This window comes from Pan troglodytes, chromosome 6, assembly GCF_028858775.2.
Source record: "Pan troglodytes isolate AG18354 chromosome 6, NHGRI_mPanTro3-v2.0_pri, whole genome shotgun sequence".
In the NCBI taxonomy this organism is placed as follows: domain Eukaryota; kingdom Metazoa; phylum Chordata; class Mammalia; order Primates; family Hominidae; genus Pan; species Pan troglodytes.
The window spans coordinates 72,215,356-72,240,540 of NC_072404.2; the positions used below are offsets into that span (position 1 = coordinate 72,215,356).

At 44.5% G+C, this 25,185-nt stretch overlaps 1 long non-coding RNA gene across 1 annotated transcript in view; it reads left to right on the forward strand.

Annotated features, from left to right (window-relative positions):
• LOC107976142 (uncharacterized) overlaps positions 1–23,840 on the forward strand; it is a 43,487-nt gene extending 19,647 nt beyond the window's left edge. Inside the window, exons 2-5 of the long non-coding RNA XR_010158455.1 lie at positions 4,982–5,105; positions 8,891–8,961; positions 9,140–17,819; positions 18,667–23,840. This is a non-coding gene — a long non-coding RNA (uncharacterized LOC107976142). The remainder of the gene's footprint in view (positions 1–4,981; positions 5,106–8,890; positions 8,962–9,139; positions 17,820–18,666) is intronic.
• The last annotated feature ends 1,345 nt before the right edge of the window (positions 23,841–25,185 follow it).

Here is a 25,185-nt window from a genome sequence, read left to right on the forward strand (position 1 = left end):
TTGGCTGATAGAAATCATCTAAGGTGAGCTAATTGGCTAATTAGATACACCTGGGCTGAGGTAACTGGCTAGTTGAAATCACCTAATTTTACTCCCTTTAAACGTCAGGTGCCCACTTGGGTTTCTCCCAAGTGCACTTTCCTTCTTGCCCACTCCTGCTCTGGGGAAAAAAAAAAAACCTAATTTTTTGTGTGTGTGTGTGTGATGGAGTCTCATTCTGTCACCCAAGCTGGAGTGCAATGGCGTGGTTTCAGCTCACTGCAGCCTCCGCCTCCTGGGTTCAAGCCATTCTCCTGCCTCAGCCTCCTGAGTACCTGGGATTACAGGTGCCCGCCGCCACACCCAGCTAACTTTTGTATTTTTTTTTTTTTTTTTTTTTTTTTTTTTAGTAGAAACGGGGTTTCACCACTTTGGCTAGGCTGGTCTTGAACTCCTGACCTCATCATCCTATGGAATGAGACCACCACTTCTCCTGTTGTCCTTCCCAGTTTCTCCCCAACCTCCCCTTTTCCCTAGCTTATAAGACAGGAGAAAAGGGAGAAAGCAAAAAGTTGGAAAGAAACAGAAGATAAATAGCTAGACACCCTTGGCGTCACCACCTGGCCCTGGTGGTTAAAATAATAATAATAATATTAACCCCTGACCAAAACTACTGGTGTTATCTGTAAATTCCAGACATTGTATGCAAAAGCACTGTAAAACTTTTTGTTCTGTTAGCTGATGTATGTAGCCCCCAGTCACGTTGCTCACCTTACTTGATCTATTATGACTTTCACGTAGACCCCTTAGAGTTGTAACCCCTTAAAAGGGCTAGGAATCTCTTTTTCGGGGAGCTCGGCTCTTAAGACGCGAGTCTGCCGATGCTCCCGGCCACATAAAAAACCTCTTCCTTTAATCCGGTGTCTGAGGAGTTTTGTCTGTGACTCGTCCTGCTACAATCCGCCCACCTCGGCCTTCCAAAGTGCTGGGATTACAGGTGTGAGCCACCTCGCCCCCCTCTGAAAGAACCTAATTTTATAATTTGCTGATTGGAATCATCTGGGCTGAGATAATTTGCTAATTTTAGAAAAACTGTCCTGGCTGGGCGCTGTGGCTCACTCCTGTAATCCTAGAGCTTTGTGAGGCCGAGGTGGGTGGATCACCTGAGGTCAGGAGTTTGAGACCAGCCTGGCCAACATGGTGAAACCCCATCTCTACTAAAAATACAAAAATTAGCCAGGTGTGGTGGCGCACGCCTGTAATCCGAGCTACTCAGGAGGTCGCTTGAACCCAGGAGGTGGAGGTTACAATGAGCTGAGATCACACCACTGCACTCCAGCCTGGGCGACAGAGCCAGACTCCGTTCCCTTCCCCCTGCGCCACCCTCCCACTTCCCCCCAAAAAAACAACCAACTGACCTGAGCTAATTAGCTAGTTGGATTTACAAGTACTGAGTGGGTGGGATGAGTAGAGAGTTCACATCTGACTCAGTTTTATTTCAAGGCTTTATTACAAGACATAATAGACATATTTATATAACCCTGTGTGTTTGTATTTTTAACCTATCTACATTTTTATACTGTATCTAAATCCATAGAGTAAAGCTTCCAAAATAAACTGAAATGTGCTTTTAATATCATAGTCTGTCTTTAAGTAACAACTCTTGGCTTTTCTTTTTTACCCCATAATTCACTTTTCCAGCCAAAGAATCCCACATAAATATGATATGCTATTCCTATGTCACATTTTCAAAAAAACAGATACCCTATACTGATGAAAGCTGTAAAGAAAAATTTCTAGCACTTTCAAATTTGAGGGAGAGCTTTTAAGCTGAAGCTACTTTATCTTTAGTTCTGTGTTCACCAGAATTAGAGTGGTCAGCCTTGACCTGGCAATAAATGTTTCTTGTGGCCTTAGTGCATTTTCTTTTTGTTTTAAATCTTATTTTACTTTAAGTTCCTGGATACACGTGCAGAACGTGCAGGTTTGTTACATAGGTATACATATGCCATGGTGCTTTGGTGCACTGATCAACCCGTCATCTAGGTTTTAAGCCCCACATGCATTAGGTATTTGTCCTAATGCTCTTCCTCCCATTGCCCCCGACTCCCCCGACAGGCCCTGGTGTGTGTTGTTCTCCTCCCTGTGTCCATGTGTTCTCACTGTTCAACTCCCACTTATGAGTGAGAACATGTGGTGTTTTGTTTGCTGAGGATGATGGCTTCCAGCTTCATCCATGTCCCTGCAAAAAACATGATCTCATTTTTATGGCTACATAGTATTCCATGGTGTATATGTATCACATTTTCTTTATCCAGTCTATCATTGATGGGCATTGGGTTGGTTCCATGTCTTTGCTATTGTAAAGTGCTGCAATAAACATACATGTGCATGTGTCTTTATATTAGAATCATTTATATTCCTTTGAGTATATATCCAGTAATGGGATTGCTGGGTCAAATGGTATTTCTGGTTCTAGATCCTTGAGGAATTACCGCACTGTCTTCCACAATGGTTGAACTAATTTACACTCCCACCAACAGTGTAAAAGCATCCCTATTTCTCCACAGCCTTGCCAGCATCTTTTATTTCTTGACTTTTTAATAGTCACCATTCTGACTGAATCCTGACTATTTCTGCTTCAAGCAAACCTCCATGACCGGGGTGAACCCAGGTTCTGCCTGTTCCCAAACCCTAGCCTTGGCTTCTTTGTCTCTGGGCTTAGCATCCTTACCTGGCACAGAAAGCTCAAAGCTCCTGGCTTGCTCACATCATTAAAATGCCACATTATGAAGACTTAGTGAAAGCATGAAGCTGGATAATTGTATGTTCAAATACTTTCAACAAGTGCAAATGTATAGGCTTAAAGAAATAGAACTGGCCAGGTGTGGTGGCTCATGCCTGTAATTCCAGCACTTTGAGAGGCTGAGGTGGGTGGATCACTTGAGGTCAGGAGTTCAAGACCAGCCTGGCCAACATGGTGAAACCCCATTTCTACTAAAAATACAAAATTAGGCTGGGGTCTGTGGCTCATGCCTGTAATCCCAGCACTTTGGGAGGCCGAGGAGGGTGGATCACCTGATGTCAGGAGTTTGAGACCAGCCTGGGCAACATGGCGAAACCCCGTCTCTACTAAAAATGCAAAAATTAGCTGGGCATGGTGGCGCATGCCTGTAATCCCAGCTACTAGGGAGGCAGAAGTTGCAGTGAGCTGAGATCACGCCACTGGACGCCTGGGTGACAGAGCGAGACTGTCTCAAATAATATATATACGTATATATACACACACATATGTACATATGTATAAATATGTATATGCGTATATATGTATGAATGTGTATATATGAATATATATACACAATGTATGTATATATGTGTATGTGTGTATATATGCATGTATATATGTGTGTGTATGTGTATATGTATGTGTATATGTGTGTGTATGTGTATATGTATACATGTATGTATACATATGGGTTTATATATATATGTGAAATAAAACAATTATGTGCACTTTTTAGACCCAAGAGTTGAATCCCTGGAACTTAACAGCACAAGGATTTTTCAGGCAATACAGAGAGTTGCATGAATACAATAATCTTTTTAAATTCATAATTTGAGTTAACTTTTAGATAACTCTTGAATTAGACAAAATTATTCATTTTTCAATGAGAACCTATCTTTTTGGCACATTTAATATAAACCTATGAAGCAAAAATTTGTGAACTGCCCATCAGATATGAGCATTTCATAGATGAGGACCATTCCACAATTTTGAAACAGATTTTCAAAATACTATTTTTTATCTTATCTATGTACCCAATTTTTTCATTTTTAGCCATTTATTTAGACTACTTCTGAAAACTGAGATATTACACAAAGGTAGTTATTATTTAAAGTTATTTGTTAACCATTTTAAAGCTTGAGAACATTAGGTGTTTATGTAAAAACCTTTAAGTTAAATACACGGACATTTTGTTGATAACTCAGAATGTGTAGCTTTTTAAATGCACCGTATTAAATGTCTCATTTATTAAAAATCACAAAAAGATTATTCTGCCTTGAGCTGGGTTTATAGTTTTATAATTTTCATGCTAAATGTTGACACCTAATGAAATATGGCACAGAGGTGATATTGTGACTGTTGCACACCCAGATGACAGTAAAGATTGTCATTCTTTAACAGTAACACAGCCCACCACTGAGGCTCTGAATCTCACATTAGGAAGCTGACAAAAGTTGGAAAATTGCCTCTCATAGGTGAATCCTGTCCACAGGTGGGTTGGTGACTCTCAGACCAAGATTCAGCACAGCTGTGAGGCTGTGACTTCACTAAGGGTACACAGTCTGCAGGAGGGACTGAGGCTGTCAAGCGTGGATCCAGTCCACTGTTGAGATTGTGAGTCATATACTGAGACCCAACATATAGGAAGTGTTGCCTCATACCTATAACTGGGAAATGTACAGGATTGTTCATTTTATCCCTGGACTTCCCTGCAGGTGTGACTGAGAAATAAACCTCTGCCCAGCCTTTGACTTATTTGACTTTTCTGCCTCAGACCAGCCCACCTATGGGATTGTGATATGTCACTAGACCGCACAACTAGGTATTGTGACTCTATTCTCCTTCCTTGGCACTGTCTAAAGGGGGCATAGGATATATTGCTTGTCCTTAAACTCAGGTGATGTCAGTCTCTTCTGCCTTGGCACTGCTTATAGGGGGCATTGTGACTTATCATTGGGCTCTACACCCATAACCCACATTATGTAACTCTCCATTCCTGGGCCCTGCTCATAGTGGCCATTGTGACATATTGCTGACTCCGAAACCCAGGTGATGTAACTCTTCTGCCTTGGCCCAGCCTGCAGAGGGCATTGTGACACACCTCTGCAAACATCACCAAGGTGATTTGACTCTCTTCTGACAATTCCATGTCCCAAAAGGTAATTGTGGCATATCACTGAGCTCAGCACCTAGCTGATGTGACCTTTTTCTTCCTAGGTTCTGCCTGCAAAGAAGATTGTGACATATTGCTGGTTGCAACACCACGGTGATGTTACTTTTTGCCTTCTCACTGCCCTCAGAAGGCATTGTGATATGTTGGTGGTCCCAGCTTCAAGGGAATGTAAGTATCCTCTCTGGACCCTTCCCACAAAGGGCATTGTAACATATCTCTGCACCCATCAACTATTTGATATGACTCTCTTCTCTGACCTGGGCTCTGCCCACAGGAGTCATTGTGACATGTTTCTGGGCCCATCACCTAGTTGATGTGACTCTCCTTCTCTGCCTAGGCCCTATCCATGATGGGGATTGTGACATACTGCCTGATCAAGCACCTAAATGGTGTGACCCTTTTCTCATGCCTGGACCCTGCCCAATAAAGCAATTGTAACATATAGTTGAACCCATCTTCTAAGTTATGTGACTCTCTGCTTTGATTTGAGCCCTATAAACAGAAGGCATTGTGACATATCTCTGCTTTTCTCACCTGGATGATGTGACCTTCCTACCTGGGACCCCCTTAGGGAGTATTGTGACAATTTGCTTGTCCCAACACCTGTGTGATGTCACTCTCCTCTACCGCTTGGCTTCTTTCCACAGAAGGAATTGTGATCTATCACTGGGCCCAGCACGCAGGTAATACAACTCTCCTGCATAGGCCCTGCCCACAGGGATGATTGTGAAAGATTGCTGATCCCAGCCCACTACGTGATGTGACTCTTCTCTTCTGCGTGGGTCTTATTTTCTAAGCACATTGTGACATAATGCTGAGCTGACAATCAGGTTAATGTGACTTTTCCTTTTTTTGTAGTTTGTTGAGATTTAGGGCCTAATTTTTATTTATTTTTTCAAAAAGAATTTACAAGATACAAAGGTCTCACAATACATTATCACTGATGATTGCCAACTTTTTTGTTTATTTGTTTGTTTGAGACAGGGTCTCCCTCTGTCACCCAGGCTGGAGTGCCGTGGTGGGATCGTAGTTCACTGCAACCCCCGCCTCCCGGGCTCAAGCAGTTCTCATGCCTCAGCCTCCTGGGTAGCTGGGATTACAGGCACCCACTGCCACAGCCTGGCTAATTTTTGTATTTAATAGAGATGGGGTTTCACCATGTTGGCCAGGCTGGTCTCAAACTCCTGACCTCAGGTGATCTGCCTGCCTTGGCCTCCCAAAGTGCTGAGATTACAGGCGTGAGCCACCGTGCTTGGCTGACCAAAGGGATTTAACTCTTCCCCCTCTTGCCTGGGATATATCGCTGGGTTCAACATTTAGGTAATGCAACTTTCCTGCAAGGACCCTGCTTACAGAGGCATTGTGACATATTGATAAGTCTATCACCGAGGGGATGTAACTCTCTTCTTTGAGACCTTTCTACAGCGGGCATTGTGACATATCTCTATGCCTATTACTCAGGTGATGTGATTCTCTTTTACTGCTTGTTTTTGGTCACAGAAGCGATTTGGAAATATCATTGGCCCAGCACCCAGCTGATGTGACTCTTCCATTTTTCCTATATTCTGCCCACAGAAGAGATGTGACATATGGCTGGACCCAGTACCTACATGATGTAACTCCTCTTCTGCCTGGGCCTTGCCCTCAGGAGATATTACAATATATTACTGGACCCAGCAACTAAGTGATTTGACTGTCCTATTTTGCCCTGCTTTCTGGGAGGATTGTGACATAATTGCCTGGTCCAGTACCTAGGTGATGTGACTCTTCTCCTGCCTGGGCCTAGTCCACAAAGGACATTGTGACATATTGCTGGACCTAGCATCCAAGTAATTGTGACCTTCCTGCCTGGTTGTGACATATTGCTGAACCCAGCACCCAGCTGATGTGACTCTTCTGCCTGGGCTTTATTCTTAGGGGTTTGTGACATATCTCTGCGTTCATCAACTGTTTGATGAGAACTCTCCTCTCTGACCTGGGCTTTGCTCAAAAGGAAGACAGTGAAATATCTCTGGACCCAGCACCTAGGTGATGTGTCTCTCCTCTATTGCTAGTGCTCTGCTCAGAGTGAAATTGTGATGTATTGCTGAGTCTAGCAGCTGGGTAATAAGATTCTTCTATATGGGCCCTGCCCAAAGGGGTGTTATGACATATCCTTTTATTTATCACCTAGGCAAAGTGACTCTCTTTATTTGCCTGGACCCTAACCAAAAAGAGAATTGTGACATAGCACTGGATCCAGCACCTTGGTGCTTTTTTTTTTTTTTTTTTTTTTGGCCTGGAGCCTGCATATTTTGGGTATTACGACATATTGCTGAGCTGAACACCCAAGGGATGAGAGACTTTTCCTGGGCCCTGTCTACAGTAGCCCATGTGACATATGTCTGCATCTATCACCTTGGGGATGTGATTTCCCTCTTTTTCATGCATGCTGCCCAAATGGAAGATTGCAATATATCGCAAGGCCCAGCAACCAGGTGATGTGTCTCTTCTCATTTGGCCTTGCCCACAGGGAGCATTGGAATATATTGCTGGGCCCAGTATCCAGGGGATTTGACTCTTCTGCTGCCAGTTCCCTGCTCTCAGAAGGGGGTCATAACATATCTTTGGCCAAGCACCTGGGTGATGGGACTCTCCATCTGGGTTCATGCTTTCAGGGAAGATTGTGACATATCCCTGGCAGAGAGGCAGTCGATGTGTCTCTGCTTGCTCCATGCTCACAGATGGGATTGTGAAATACATCTTAGCCCCGCTCACATATGCAATGAGGACTCTCATACCTTGAGCCAGCCAATAAGAGTGATACCATCTATGTTAGGTAACCTTAAGGAAATGGGTAAAATTCTGGGTCTTCTCTTTATACTAAGGTCATAGAGGATTACCACTCTTCTGCATATTGTATACAACCTTCGTTTGGTGCACAGAATGTTATCACAGAGCCCAGCAAAAATATGAGACTGAGGTTTTAGTATGCACACTCCACCAAGTGTTAGGATTGTCACCCTTTAAACATGGAAAGAAACCACTGGTGAGGTCCTTAATCTCACACGTGGGCACAGTCCATAGTTGGAATAGTGACTATCATAAGTAATCATCTGGCTAAAGTTGGGATGGTGACTCATTTCTAGATCATAGGCAGGCAAGGACTCTCATATCTAGACCCAGCCAATTGGAGAGATGTTGACTCTCATACTTGGGCTTAGTGCCACAGGTTCAAACATGGGTCCATACCAGCAAGAAGGTCTCGGTGGATTTCCAACTCTCATGCATACCATATAAAGCCCTCAGATAATACAGAGAGTGTCTTAACAGGGCCCCACACACAGGCAACATTGTGACACTTGTATGCACACCCAGGCAACAGTAAAGATTGTTATCCTCACACATGAATGCAGCCCCCTATTGAGGTTTGGAATCTGACACCCAGAAAGAGTCAGAAGTTGGAAAATTGACTCTTGTACATGGATTTCATCCATAGATGGATTGGTGTCCCTGAGTCCAACACTCAGCATACCTGTGAGCCTGTGACTCCACTAAAACAGTCTGCACAAAAAAATTAAGGCACTAATTCACAGATCCAGTCCACTACTGAAACTGTGACTCTTGTACTTAGTCTCAATATGCAGGTGGTGTTTACTCTCATATTGAAAACTGGGATGTGTCTGGGAGTGTTAATCTCATCTGTGGACATTTGTGCAGATGAGATTGTAACATATACCTCTGCCCATCACCTGATTTGACTCTTCTGCCTGGGACCAGACAACAGATGGGACTGTGACATCACTGGACCTAGCATTTAAGTAATGTGACTCCATTTGTCTGCCTTGGTGATGTGTGGCAAGGGGCATTGTGACATGTTGCTGGGAATTGCACCCAGGTGATGTAAACCTATTCCCCTGCCTTGGGGCTGCCCCCAAAACACATTGTAACATATCACTAATCTCTGCACCCAGGTTCTGTGACTCTCCTGTCTGTGCCCTGCCTACATGGATTATTGTGACATATTGCTGGGTCCAACACCCAGGTGATGTAACTCTCCTGCTTGAGTCCTGCCTTGAGTCCAGGGGGGCATTGTGAAATATCTCTGCACTCATAATTCTGGTGATTTGACTCTCTTCTTGCCAGGTCTCTGCTCACAGGGGGGATTTTGATGTATCGCTAAGCCCAGCACCTAGCTAATGTAAGTTTTCTCTTCTTCTTAGGTTCTGCCTGTAGAAAAGATTGTAACATAATGCTGGGCCCAACTTCAAGGTGGCATTACTTTTTTGACTTGGCCTTGCTCTCAGAAGACATTATAACATACTGCTGGGCCCAGAACCAAGGTGATGTTAAGTCTTCTGACTAAAACCTACCCACAGAAGACATTGTGACATATCTCTGGGCCCATCAACTATTTGATGTGACTCTACTCTTATCTGAGTTTTTTTAATAAAAGAGATTTTGACATATCTTTGGGCCCAGCACCTAGGTGATTTGACTCTCTTCTGCTGCGTGAGCCATGCCCAGAGATGGAGAGTGACTTATCACCGGAACCAGCACACAAATGTAATTATTCTGACTGATTTCTTTCCAAAGAAGTCATTGTGACATATTTTTGAGGCCATCGCCTAAATGATACAATTTTTTTTTCCTGGGCCTTGCCCACTGAGGTGATTGTGAAATACAGCTGGGCTCAGCCCTTAGGTTATGTGACTCTCCTCTTTTTTTCTGAGCCCTATCCACAATGGGCATTGTGACATATCTCTGGGCCCATCACCTAGGTGATGTGACTCTTTTCTGGGCCTTCACTCAGGGTATATTATGATATATACCTGTATCTAGCACCTAGGTAATGTGACTCTCCTATTCTGCCTGGGCCGTGCATATATTGTGTACTGTGACATATTTCTGGGTCCAGCACCTAGGTGATTTTGCCCTCCAGCACAGCCCCTGCCATCAGGGTTATAATATATCTTTCTATTCATCACCTACATGATGTGACTCTTTTTGTTTGCCTTTGTCCTGCCAAAAAGGGGATTGTGACATTTCACCCAGCACCCAGGTGATGTGACTCTCCTCTTACGATTGGGACTTAGAATTTTTGGTAGTGTGACATACTGCTGAGCTTAACACCTTGGCAGTTGGAGGCTCTTGCCTGGGCCTGGCTCACAGTTGCCCTGTGACATAATTTTGCATCAATCATCTGGGAGATGTGACTCTTCTTTTCTACCTTCACTCTGCCCAAAGGGAAGATTGTCACATATCGCTGGGCTCAGCAACCAGGTATGTGTCTCTCCTGCTTGTGACTTGCCAATAGAGAGCATTGTGACATACTCCTGAGCCAATCACACTGGTGATGGGACTCTGCTTCATGTGACTTGCTTTCAGGAAGAAATTGTAACATATCTCTGGTCGAGCACCCAGGTAATGTGACCCCTCCTGCCTCACCCCTGCCCTCTGGAAAGATTGTGACATAACTCTGGCCTATCACTGAAGTGATGTGACTCTTCTGTTGGCTCTCTGTGGACAGTATCTGGGATTACAGGCACGTGCCACCACCCCCAGCTAATTTTTTGTATTTTAGTAGAGACGGGGTTTCACCATGTTGGCCAAGATGGTCTTCATCTCCTGACCTTGTGATCCGCCCATCTCAGCCTCCCAAAGTGCTGGGATTACAGGTGTGAGCCACCACGCCCGGCCCGGGATGGTGACTCATTTCTAAACCCAGCTTATAGGCAGGTGAGGACTCTCCAATCTAGATCCATCCAGTTGGAGACATATTGATTCGCATATCTAGGCTTAGAACCATTGGTATGATTATTTGTCTATATCATCACAAAGGTTGCAAAGAAGACTGCGGCTCTTATGCATACTGTATAAAACACTTGAATAGTGCTGAGTGCTGAGCTCAGCATACAGGTGACATTGTGACATTTAGATGTACACCCAACAGACAGCAAAGATTGTCATCATTCTACATTAACAGTCCACTGTTGCGTTTCTGAATCTCACACTCAAAGTCAGTCGAAAGTTGGAAAACTGACTGTATACATGGATGACTGTCATACGTGGACTCAGTCCACAGGTGGGTTGCTGACTTTCAGACCAAGATTTAGCACACCCATGATGTTGTGAATCCACGGAGGAGATAAAGTCTGCAGGAGAAGTTTAGGCTCCCAAACACATGTCTAGTCCACCAATGAGATTGTGACTTGTGTACTTACGTTGCGGGAAATTAAGGAACCGGAGAGACCGAATGGAGGGCAGGAAGTGTTTATTTAAGGTGTACACTGGCTCAGTGGACATGTGTCCTGAAAGTCTGAGCCCCGAACAAAGAAAACGAGTTCCTTTTAAGTATTTTGAGGCGGGCACTATGTGAAGCAGGAAGCAGGCTTACAGAAGCAAGAACAAAGGCTGCTGTGATATTTTTGCGACATGTCTTACATCTTTGGGAAAACTTGGTTTGTAGCTTATGCTTATTTGTTTTGTGACCTTGCAGCTGTGCAAGGAAGAAAGGAACAGGAGCTTATAGAGCCTACAAAATATGTGGAGAGTGGATATGGTTAATGTTTCTTGGGACAGGCAGTTAATTTTTTTTTTAACTTTAACTTCGTGGGGGGCTACTTAAATTTCTTTCAGCCTTGGTTAATACAGCAGTTCATTCTATGAGCTATTATTATTTGTCTTACTATTACTATAATCTTTACTATTATTACTTACGCTATTATTTTGTTATTTTCTTAATTTCTTACTTCACTTATACCCAACCTACAGTGAGCAGTGACTCTCATACCAAGAGCCAGGAAAGGTGTGAGATTGGTAGTCTCATCCCTGGACCTCCTGCAGGTGTGATTTTGACATACACCTCTCCTCAGCACCTGAGTGATTTGACTCTCCTGCCTGAGTCCAGCTTACAAATGAGATTGTGACATATCACTGGACCCAGCATCTTGGTAATATGACTATCCTCCTGCTTTGGCACTGCCCACAGAAGGTATTGAGACATATTGCTGGGCCTAGCACTTCTATGATTTGACTCTGCTGCCTGTACCCTGCTTTCAGGAAGGGATTGTAGCATATCTGGCTGAGCATCTAGGTGATGTGACTCTCTTGCCTGGTGCCTGCCCTCAGGAAATATTGTGATATATATATATATATTGCCCTCAGGAAATATTGTGATATATATAAAATATATGATCCAGATCAAGGTGCAATAGTAACTATTGTAACTTGAGTCAGCAAATAGGAGAGATACTGTCTCTTGTAGCTAGGCTTAGGGTAATAGGTAAGATTCTGGGTCTCCTCTTTGTATGAAGGTCATAAAGATACCTTACTTTATAAGGTATGTGAGGTCACTCACATACCTTATAAAGCCCTCAAATGTTACAGACAGTGTAATTACAGGGCCCAGCACACAGGTGAGATTGTGTTTTTTCTATGCATACCCTGCCAACTGTTAGGATTGTCACCCTCACACATTGAAAGAGCTCACTGGTGAGGTTCTAAACTACACACATGTATGAGGTCTACAGTTGAAATTGCGATTGTCAAATATCAACATCCTGCTACAGTTGAGACGGTGACTCATTTATAAACCCAGCTCATAGGTAGGTGAGAACTCTCATATCTGGACCCAGCCAATTGAAGGGATGTTAACTCTTGTACTTGCTCTTAGGTCCACAGGTACAATCATGGGTCCATACCAGCATGAAGGTCTCATACTAAATTTATTTTTTTGTTTTTTTATTATTTTTTTTTTGAGACAGAGTCTCTGTTACCCAGGCTGGAGTGTAGTGGCGTAATCTTGGCTCACTGAAACCACCGCCTTCCGGGTTCAAGCAATTCTTCTGCCTCAGCCTCCTGAGTAGCTGGGACTACAGGCGTGTGCCACCACACCTGGCTAATTTTTGTATTTTTAGTAGAGATGGGGTTTAGTAGAGATGGGGTTTCACCATCTTGGCCAGGCTGGTCTTGAACTCTTGACCTTGTGATCTACCCACCTCGGCCTCCCAAAGTGCTGGGATTACAGGTGTGAGCCACCACGCCTGGCCAACAAATTGCCACATTCTAAAGCCCTTGGGTGGTACTGAGTGTGTTTTTAACAGGGCCCAGCACACAGGTCAGATTGTGTTACTTGTATACATACCCAGCCAATTGTAAAGATTGTCATCTTTTATGAACTATGTTTATAGGTGCTTAGGTTCTGAATGTGCTCAGGTTCTGAATATCACATCTGAAGGTGGTGGAAAGTTGGAAAATTGACTCCCCTACATAAATTCCATTCACAGAATGATGGGTGACTCAGGACCAAGATTTAGCACATTTGTGAGGCTGTGACTCTGCTACAGGTACACAGTCCATGGGGAATTGAAGATTGTTAATCTCATCCCTAGACGTTTTTGCAGGTGTGATTATGACATATGCCTCTTCTTAGCGCCTGAATGGTTAGACTCTTGCTTGTGCCCAGCCCACAAGTGGAAATTGTGACATATTGCTGGACCCCAACCTAGGTGATGTGACTCTATTCTTTTTCCTTGGTACTTCCCACAGGAGCATCTTGACAGATCGCTGGGCCTTGCACCCAAGTGATGTGAGTCTCCTCTGCTGCCTTTGTGCTTTCCACAGGGAACATTGTGACACATCGTTGGGCAGCACACCCGGGTTATGTGACTCTCCTGCCTGTGCCCTGCCCACATGAGCCATTGTAACATTTTACTTGGTCCAACACCCAGTTGATGTAACTCTCCTGCCTGGGCCCTGCCTACAGGGTCATTGTGTCATATCTCTGTTGCCATTACTGTCGTGATGTGACTCTCTTCTCCTCTTGGGATTTTATGTGTTGGCATACTTCCGGGGTCTTGCATTACTTCTCCTAACCCACCCAACTCTTGAGATCTCACTGGGAAGCTACTGATGACCAGTTTTAGGTGTTTCGTATTTATTAGGAGACTGCCTGTCCCTGGCAACAGCTGTCACCAATTATTACTTTAGAGAGATAGTTCACTGCCTGGCCATTACCTGATTGCTGCCTGACATTTCTGATGTGTGTGGAGTGGGGCGCCCTTTCTTGCCCTGCTTATGCTGGACTAGCTACCTACTGTCACACTGCATGCATTTGTTTTGTGACATATGGCTGGGTCCAATACCTAGGTGAGGTGACTCTCCTGCATGGGTCCTGCCCACAGGGGTATTATGATATATTTTTACATTCATGATTTAGGTGATGTGCCCTTCTTCTTCTGCCTGGTCTCTGCCAAAATGTAGGATGGTGATGTATCACTGGACCTAGCACCTAGGTGATGTGACTCTCCTCTTTCATGGGCCCCACATATGAGTACTGTGACATATCACTGGGCCAAACATGTAGAAGTTGGGAGGTGCCTGCCTATGCCCTGCAAACAGGGCTCTAGCCCTACAACGCTCAAGAGCCTTGTGACATATCTCTGTATTCCTCACCAAGGAGATGTGACTCCTCTGCTGCTGCCTGCACCTGGCCCACAGGGAAGATTGTGACAATAACATTGACTCAGCAACAGGGTGATGTGCTTCCTTTTCCTGGGCCTTGCTCCCAGGGAGCATTGTGACATGTCACTGGGCTCAGCACCCAGGTGCTGTGACTCTGCTGCCCATGCCCTGCTTTCAGAACAGGATTGTAACATATCCCTGGCTGATCACCCAGGTGATGTTACTCTTCTGCCTGGTTCCTGCCATCAGGGAAGATTGTGACATATTCCTGTCCTAGCGACCAGGTGATGTCACTCTCCTGCTCACTCTCTATCGACAGGTGGGATTGTAAAATATATCCTTGTTCAGCTCGTGGGTGAGATGATAACTCTCATGCCTCAAACCAGCCAATAGGAGAGATACTGTTTTTTGAAGCTAGGCTTAGGAAAATGAGTAAGGTCCTGGATCTCCTCTGTATGAATATCATAGTTGATTACCAGCCTCTCACATATATAAATTTTTCAAGTGGTACAGACAGTCTCATCACAGGACCCAGGACCCAGGTGAGATTGTGTTTTTCATATGCACACTATCAGCCATTAGGATTTTTGCCCTCACACATGGACAGAGCCTACTGGTAAGGTCTTGAATCTCACACGTGGTTGGAGTTGAAATTGTGACTGTTATTTGTGAACATCTGGCTGCAGTTGGGATGGTGACTCATTTCTAATCTAGCTCCTAGGCAGGTGAGGACTCTTATTTTTCATTTTTATTTTATTTATTTTTATTTTTTTGGAGACAGTATCTCACTCTGTCACCCAGGCTGGAGTGCAGTAGTTTAATAATGGCTCACTGCAACCTCCACCTCCTGGCTTTAATCAATTCTCCTGCCTCAGCCTCCTGGGTAGCTGGGATTACAGATGTGCACCACCACACCGGGCTAATTTTTGTATTTTTAGTAGAGATGGGGTTTCACCATCTTGGCCAGGCTGGTCTTGAACTCCCGACCTAAAGTGATCCACCTGCCTCGGCCTCCCAAAGTGCTGGGATTACAGGCGTGAGCCACCATGCCTGTCCTCTTTTACGTGGAACCAGCCAGTGATAGAGATGCTGACTCTCATACCTGGGCTTAGAGACACAGGTACAATCATGGGTCTATACCTTCAACATGAAGGTCATAGAGTGGTTTGCAACTCTCGTTAATACTGTAGAAATCTCTCATGTGGTACTGAGAGAGCCTAGAACACAGACAAAATTGTGACACTCATACACCCACCCAGCCAACAGTAAAAATTGTTATCTTTCCACATGAACACAGCCCACTGTTGAGGTCCTGAGTCTCCCTCATGAAAACAGTCAAAAGTTGGAAAATTGACTTTATTATTATTTTTTTTTAGAGTCTCACCCACTCTGACACACAGGCTAGACTGCAGTGGTGCAATCTCAGCTCCTGCAACCTCCACTTTCTGGGTTCAAGCAATTCTCGTGCCTCAACCTCCTGCATAGCTGGAATTACAGGCATGTGCCACCACACCCAGCTAATTTTTGTATATTTTCTACAGACAGGGTTTCACCATGTTTCCCAGACTGCTCTCAAACTCCTGGCCTCAAGTGATCCAGGCCTGCCTCGACCTCCCAAAGTGCTGGGATTACAGACATCAGGCACCACCCCCAGCCTGGAAACTTGACTCTTATATGTGGATGCATTTCACAATATTTAGCACATCTGTGAGTCTGTGACTCCAGTAAGGGTACACAGTCTGCAGGAAGACTTCAGGCTCTCATAAACAAATCGAATGCACCATTGAGATTGTGAGTCTCTTAGTTAGACCCAACATACAGGAGGTGTTGACTCAAATTTAGAACTGGGACATGTGTGAGATTGTTAATCTAATCTCTAAGCCATCCTGCAGGTGTGATTTTGGCATATGTCTCTGCTCAGTACTTGAGTGATTTGACTCTCCTGTCTGGGCCCAGTCTATAGGCACAATTGCGACATATCACTGAACCAGCACATGTGACTCCATACTCCTGCCTTGGTGCTGCCCACAGGGGAGATGGTGGAATATCACTGGGCCTTGCATCCAAGTGATGTAAGTCACCATTTCTTTATTGGCACTGCCTACGGGGGACACTGGCGTATCTCTGGGCTCAAAACCCAGCTTATATGATTCTCCTATCTTTTCCCTGCCCACATGGGCCATTGTGACATACTGCTTAGTGTAACACCCATGTAATATAACTCTTCAGCCTCAGCCTTGCCTACATGGGCGTTGTGATGTATCTCTGCACTCATCACCCAGGTAATGTGACTCCTGTCTGGTTTCTGTTCAGATGGGATATTTTTGCCTATTGCTGGGTACAGCACCTAGCTGATGGGACTCTTCCCATCTTTCTAAGGCCCACCCGCATGGAAGATGGTGACATTTCACTTTGCCCTACACTAAGGTGACATTAATCTGTTGCCTTTGCCCTACTTTCAGAAGACATTGTGACATATTGCTGGGCCCAGCACCCAGGTGATGTGAGTCTCCTGCCTGAGCCCTGCTCACAGAGGGCATTGTGACATACTTCTGACTTCATCAACTATTTGATGTGACTCTCCTATCTTACCTGGGCTTTGCCCATAAGAAAAAATGTGACATATCTCTGGGACCAAAACCTAGGTGATGTGACTCTCTTCTGACAGGGTCATGCCCACAGAAGAAAGATGGCTTATTGCCAAACCCAGCACACAGGTGAGGTAATCCTGTCTGGTCCCTGCCCGCAGGGGTTATTTTGACATATCTCTAAGCCCATCAGCTAGATTATGTGACTGTCTTCTTCCTGTAAACTGTACAGAGAGAATATTGTGACATATCACTTGGTCCAGAACCTATGTGATGTGACTGTCATGACTGGGCCCTGTCATTTGGGGTGATTGTGAAACAGGTGGCATGAGCACCTAGGTTATGTAACACTTTTCTTCTCTCTTAGCCCTACACACAGATGACAATGTAGCATATCTCTGGGTCTTTCACATAAATAATTTTACTTTTTTGCCTGGGCCATGTCCGGTAACATGTTGCTGGACCTAGAAACTGGGTGATGTGACTCTCCTCTACTGCTTAGGCTCTGGCAAAAAAAAAAAAAAAAAAATTGTGGTGTATCGCTGGGCCAGTACCTAGGTAATGTGACATTTTTCTATTGCCTGGGCCCTGTGTATTCTGGGTATTCTGACATATCACTGGGCCCAACATGTAGGGAATGGGAGTACCACCTGGGCCCTGCTCACATGGGGCCTTGTGACATATCTCTTTATCCATCACCTAGGAAATGTGTCTCTCCTCTTCTGCCTGCACCTTGCCCACAGAGAAAATTGTGACATATTACTGAGCCTAGCAACCAGGTGATGTGTCTCTCCTGCCTGGGCCTGGCTGACAGAAAGCAGTGTGATATATTCCCGGGCCCAGCAAACAGGTAATGTGACTCTCCTGCCTAGTCCCTGGCCTCCAGGAAGATTTTGACATATTCCTGGCTCCAAAAAACAGGTGATGTGACTCTACTTATCATTCCCTATCCACGGGTGTAATTGTCACATTTATCTTGGCCTAGCTCACAGATGGCATAAGTCTCATACCTTGAACCAGCCAATAGCAGAGATCCTGTGTCTCTTAGCAAGGCTTAGGCAAATAGGTGAGTTCATGGGCCTCCGCTTTATAAAGATTGTAAATGCCATTCTCTTGCATATTGTGTAAAGGTCTTGAATGGTACAGAAAGTGTCATTACAGAGCCTAGCACACAGGTAAGGTAGTGTTTCTCATATGCTCACCCTAAAAACCCTTAGTATTGTCAACCTCCCACATGGATGGAACTCACTAATGAGGTTCTTAATCTCACAAACACAGTCCATAGTTGAAATTGTGACTGTCATATGTGAACATTCAGCCAGAGTTGAAATGGTGAAACATTTCTAAACCCAGCTCCTAGGCAGGTAAGGCATCTTCTTTCTGGACTCAGCCAATTGGAGACATGTTGACTCTCATACCTGGGCTTAGGGCCGCAAGTAGAATCATGGGTCCATACCAGCATGAAGGTCTCAGACAAGATTGCACTCCCATGCATACAGTACAAAGCCCTCAAGTAGGACAGAGAATGTTCTAATAGACCTCAGGACACAGGTGAGATTGTGACACTCATAAGCACACCCAGCCAACAGTAATGATTGTCACCCTCCCACATGAACACAACCCATTGTTGAGATTCTGAACCCCACAATAAAAAAAAAGTGCCAAAAGTTGAACAATTGACTCATCGTTTATTTCAGTCCACAGGTGGGTTATTGACACTCAGACCAAGATTCAGTACACCTGAAAGACTGTGACTCCACTAAGAAAACAGTCTGTGAGAGGAATTGAGGCTCTCGTCCATGGATCTAGTCCACTGTTGAGATTGTGAATCATGTACTTAGGCCCAACATAAAAGAGGTGTTGATTCTCATACCTGGAACCTGGACATGTGCAGGATTATTAATCTCATTTATGAACATTCCTGCAGCTGTGATTGTGACATATGCCTCTGCCCAGCACCTGAGTGGTTGAATTCTTCTGCCTGGGCTCAGCCCACAGATTGGATTGTGAAACATTGCTGAACCCAGGACCTAACTAATGTAAATCTATTCTCCTGCCTTGGCACTGCCCACTGGGAACCCTGTGACATATTGCTGCACCCAACACCCAGGTTATGTGGCTCTCCTGCCAGTGCCTTGCCCACACGGGCTGTTGTGACATATTGCTGGGTCCACACCCAGGTGATATAATTCTCTTGCCTAGGCCCTGCTTACAGAGAGCATTGTGACATATCTTTCTGCTCATCACACAGGTCATAAGACAGTTTCTGCCTGGTTTCTCCTTACAGGGTGTATCAAAACAGATTGCTAGGCCCAGCACCTAGCTGATGTGACTCTTTCTAGGTTTTGCCCACAAGGAACATTGTGACATATCACTGGGCCCAACAGCAAGGTGATGTTGCCCTTTTGCTTTGGCCTTGCTCTCAGAAAGCATTGTGACATATTGCTGAACCCAGCACCAAGGTGATGTGAGTTGGTATGCCTGGACCCTGCTAACAAGAGGCATTGTGACATACTTCTGGGACCATCATCTATTTGATGTGACTCTCCTTTTACCTGGGCTTCTGTTATAAAAGAGATTGTGACATAACTCTGGGCCTAACAGCTAGGTAATGTGACTTTTCTTTTGCTTGGACCATGCCCAAGGAAAGAGAGTGATGTATTACTAAGCTCATCACATACGTGGTGTAATTTCTTCTGCTCGGTCTTTGCCCACAGGAATCATTTTGCTGTATTTCTGATTCATCACCTAGTTGATGTGACCCTTCTTTTTTTCAGACTTGTCTGCAGCGGAGATTGCTACATATTGCTTGGCCCAGCTCCTATGTGATGTGACTCTCCTGTCATACCTGAATGCTCCCCACTGGGGTAATTGTGACATATAGCTGGGCTCTGGCCCTAGTTTATGTAACTTTTCTTCCTGACCGCTACTCACCTGGGGGCATTGTGACATATCTCTGAACCTCTCACCTAAGTGATGTGAATCTCCTGCTTGAGCCCACTTCTCAGGGAGTATTGTTATATATTGTCACACACAGCAACTAGGTGATATGACTCTCTCTACAGCTTGGACTCTGCCCAATAAAAAACTGTGATGTATCACTGGACCCAGCACCAAGGTTATGTGACTCTCCTGCCTGGGCTCTACATTCATTGTTTTTGTGACATACGGCTGGGAATAATGTCTAGGTCATGTGACTGTCCTGCATGGACCCTGCCCACAGGGGTATTATGACACATTTTTTTAGTCATCTAGGTGATGTGACTCACTTCTCCTGCCTGGGCCCTGCCAGAAAGAATGATAGTGACTTATCACTGAACCCAGCACTTAAGTGATGTGACTCTCCTCTTTTGCCTGGACCTTGCATGTTTTTGGTATTGTGACATATTGCTGGGCCCAACACCTAGGAAATGAGACATTTTTGCTTCAGCCCTGACTACAGGCAGCTTTCTGACATTACTCTGTATCCATCACATAGGGCATACGTCTCTCATCTCTTCTGCCTGCACCTGCCCACAGGGAAGATGGTGACATAACACAACAACTAGGTGATGTGTCTCCAGCCTGGGCCTAGCCCACCAGAAGTATTGTGACAGCTGGTTTCTGAGCCCAGTGATATGTTACAATGCTCCCTGTGGAGCCCCCTGTGACACCTGGTCTCAGAAACTAGGTGATGTGACTACTGCCCAAGCCCTGCTTTTAGAAAGGAATTGTGACTTATCACTGGCCAAATGTGACATGAGCCTCCTGCCTGGTCCTTGCTTTCAGAGAAGACCATGACATATCTCTGTTCCAGCACCCAGGTGATGTGATAATACTGCCTGGGCTCTCCCCTCAGGAAGTATTGAGACATATTTCTGGACCCAGCCCATAGGTGGTATGACTGTCCTCTACTACTTAGACTCTACCCAAGAAGCGACTGTGATGTATCAATATTCCCAGCACTTAGATGATGTAACTCTCTTATGCTTGGGCCCTGTTCACATTGTATATGAAACATATGTCTGGGTCCATCACCTAGTTGATGTGACTCTTCTGCATGGGCTCTGTCCATGGAGATATGAAATATTTTTTCATTCATCCCCTGCCATTTCTCTTTTGTGCCTCTTTTGCCTGGGCCTTGCCAAAAAGAGGATTATAATGTATCACTGGACCCAGAACCTAGGTGAGGTGACTCCTATTTTGCCTGGGGCTCACATATTTGGGTATTGTGATATAGGGGATGGATGGGAGGCACATGAGTGGGCTTTGCTCACAGAAGGCCTTGTGACATCTCAGCATTCATTACCTAGGAAATGTGACTATTGTCTTCCATTTGCACCCTGCTTACAGGGAAGATTGTGACATATTGCTGGACCTAGCAACCAGGTGATGTGTCTCTCTTGCCTGAACCCTGCCCACAGGGAGCATTGTAACATATCTCTGGGCTCAGCAGCCAAGGGATGTTACTATCCTTCCCGGTCCCTGCCCTCAAGTAATATTGTACAAATCTTTGGCCCAGCACCCGGGTGATGTGACTCTCCTGCTTATTACCTACCTGCACGTGGATTTGTTACACATATGTTGTTCCAGCTCATAGGTGTGATGATGACTCTCATATATTGAACCAGCCAATAGTTGATACAGTCTCTCATAGCTAGGCTTAGAAAAATGGATAAGATTCTGGGTCTTCTGTTTTTATAAAGGTCAGAAAGGAGTATCACACTCTCACATATGGTATAAAGTCTTCAGGTTGTACACAGTGTGTCATTGCAGAGCCCAGTGCACAGGTGAGATTTACTTGTGTGTATGCACACCCTACTATCCATTAAAATTGTAATTCTCACAGACGGACAGACCCTACTTGTAATCTCACATATGGATGCAGTCCACATTTGGAATTGTCATATGTGAACATCCAGCCAGATATGGGATAGTAAAACATTTTTAAATGCAGCTCATAGAAAGGTGAGGGCTCTCCTATCTAGACACAGAAAATTAGGGAGATGTTGACTCTTATACCCGGGGTTAAGAACACAGATAATATGATTATAGGTTCATACCAGCACAAATGTCTTAGAATAGATTGTGACTGTCATGCGAAACATAAAGCCCTAGCGTAGTACAGAGAGTGTCCTAACAGGGCCAAGCACACAGGTGAGATTATGACACTTGTATTCACACGCTTTCAACAGTAAAGATTGTCCTGCACCCACATAAACAACCCACTGTTGAGGTTCTGAACCTCACACACAAAGCCAGCTGAAATTTGGAAAATTGAATCATGTGGATCTGGCCCACAGCTGGGTTGGTGACTCTCAGATAAAGATTCAGCACTCTTGTGAGCCTCTGACTCCACTAGGGGAAAATAGTTCACAGGAGGGATTGAGGCTTTCAGACACAGATCTAGCCACCTTTAAGACTATGACTCACGAAATTAGACCCAAGATAGAGAAGGTATTGACTCTCATACCTAGAACCAGGACGTGTGTGGGATGTTTAATATAATCCCTAGACCTTGCAGATGTGATTGTGACATATACCTTTTCCCAGCACCTAAGTGATTTGACCCTTCTGCCTGGGCCCTACAGATGGGATTGTGGCAAATGACTAAACCTAGCACCTGGATGATGTGAGCCTATAATTTTGTCTAAGCACTTTTCACAGAGAGAATTGTGAAATATTGCTGGCCCTAACACCCAGGTGAAGTGACTTTCCTCTATTGCTTGATCTCTCTGCCCAAGGACAGATTGTGATATATGACTGGGCCCAGCACCTAGGTAATGTGACTTCCTTCTCCTGCCTGGGCCCTGCATACATTGAGTATTGTGACATATGGCTGGGTCTAACACTTTCATGATGCAAATCTGCATGGGCCCGCCCTACAGAGGTATTAGAACATATCTGTTTATTCATCACCCAGGTGACGGAGAAGAGGTGGTGATTGATTTCACTCTCCTCTTCTGCCGGGGCCCTGCCAAAATCAGGGATTGTGACATATCTCTGATTTTGCATCTAGCATCTAGGTGATGAAACCTGGTAGCATCTAGCATGTAGGTGGACCTAGCATCTAGGTGATGAAACTCTTCTGTTTTCCCTGGGCCCCACATATTTTGGATATTATTACACATATCTGGGACCCATACCTATGGGATGGGGTGCTTCTGCCTGGGCCCTGCCCACAAGGGACCTTGTAAAATATCTTTTTATTTATCACCTAGGAAATGTGACTCTCTCTTACCTGTATTCTGCCCATAGAAAATGTTGTGACATATTGCTGGGCCATGACAGGTGATTTGTCTTTCCTGCTAAGGCCATGCCCAGAGGGAGCATTTTGACATCACTGGACTTAGCATACAGGCAATATTAATACAGGAGTTAAATCAAAATTATTTTAGGGAGTTAGTAAGAGTAAGGGTTCTCAATGGAATTTTTCTTTAATAAAAAGGAGCCCCAAAGCTATTTGTTTTCCTAAAAGAAAGCAGCCTAAAACGTGAAGCTGTAAGCATAGATCAGCAAGCTGGAAGCTTGCATATGCAAATGCCAGGAGCTATACTAAAAGCCAGGTACACCACACATGACAATTTTCCCTCCTTTTTCTGTCATCACGTGTGCAGGTGTCATGGCATCGGCCAGGTAGAGATTACATTTACATAATAAAAGATTAGGGTAGAAGGGACATTTTCTTTGTGGGCAATGTAAATGGCACACCTGGTCAAACCAATCTCCTGGGCCCTGTGTAAATCAATCACTGCCTCCTCAATCCAATCCTCTATAAAATTGAATCTATTCTGCCCCAAACTCAGAAACCCCCTTGGGTGACCCACTTTTTCTGAAAGAGGAAGCTCTGTCTCTCCCTTTCTTCTATTAAACTTTCTGCTTCTTAAACTCACTCCGTGTGTGCGTGTCCATGTCATTAATCTTCTCTGTATGAGACAAGAAACCTCAGGTATGTCCCCACAGAACAAAGCCACTTCATTTGGGGGCTCCTTCAGAATCAGAAATGGAATGAAAGGTATAAACATCAAAGCAATAAGTATGGAAGTGAACCTCAGAATCTGTCCTTTAATTTTGAGGCTATGGGCCTTTATTATAAAATCAAATCAAATTAATAATGGGCATCCAAACAGCCATTTAAAGATGTGATTAGCATGGCTACTGTTCTTGAAGACTCAAATGTGAGGGTTACTGGGGAGAGGATGAATCCCCCGCAATACACATATTGGCCATGCTTTAAACCAGTTTTCTTTCATGGAGGACCTAGCCATTACATGGGGCTGGGAGAGGTTTTGGAGCAACTGAAAATTTCGGGCCAGGGCATACCCTGGTGTTATCCCAAGGCTTCTGGACTAAAGCCAACTTCTGACCACTCATCCAGGTGTTAGCAAAGAGAATCTCCATCTATCCTGTTGCAAAATTTCTCCTTTTCTATCTGCAGTCACCATGTCTTTTATCTTCTCTGTGTATGAAATGTGCAGGAATTTTTACAATTCAGGGGAACAGTTCTGTTAGGAAAGATCGGCAAATGCCATACTAACCCAATAAACATCTCTACACGTCCTCCGTGAGTACATGGTATTTCTAAGCCAACAGCACCACCTAGTGGAAATAGAAATTATCTCCATGAGGCACATTGTCAGTCTTTTGCAATACACTGTAGCTTCCCAATTCTCCCTTTTTGCACCGCTAAAAATCAGGCTGTATGCCCTTCTGTGAATGGGAAAACGCTGCCTTTAACAATTAAGAGTAAAATGTCTTCCATAGCTAAATTTTAGTTTGAATACTGTCCTATCAGCAGGAAAAATGCCATTAGGTCCCTTCTGTTCTTTAAGGCACCTATTCTGTCTCTAATTAAAATAGTACTTAATTAGTAAGAGAACTTTACATCCAAAAGTTAACCAGAATCATTTTCTAAGGGTAAATGATTTAGCATGAGGCATAAGAGTAGAATACAGAGTTCCATCTAGCACAATCCCTCCATTAAATGAGCCTTGCCCAAAGGCAACTATTACATATTCTTTCCCAAAATCCATTTTTTAGGGTGGCACACAGATCACACAAGTCTAGAAAGTCAAAGGGAAATCACAAGTGGACAAATAAGGCTATGTGGGTAATTGTGGCTAAAACCCATCACCTAGTTCATCTGGTTTCATGGCTTGGAGAGGTCACACCCACAACCATGAGTGACACATTTAACATGGTGACAGGACCCAGGAACCAAGGATAGAAAAGAGTAT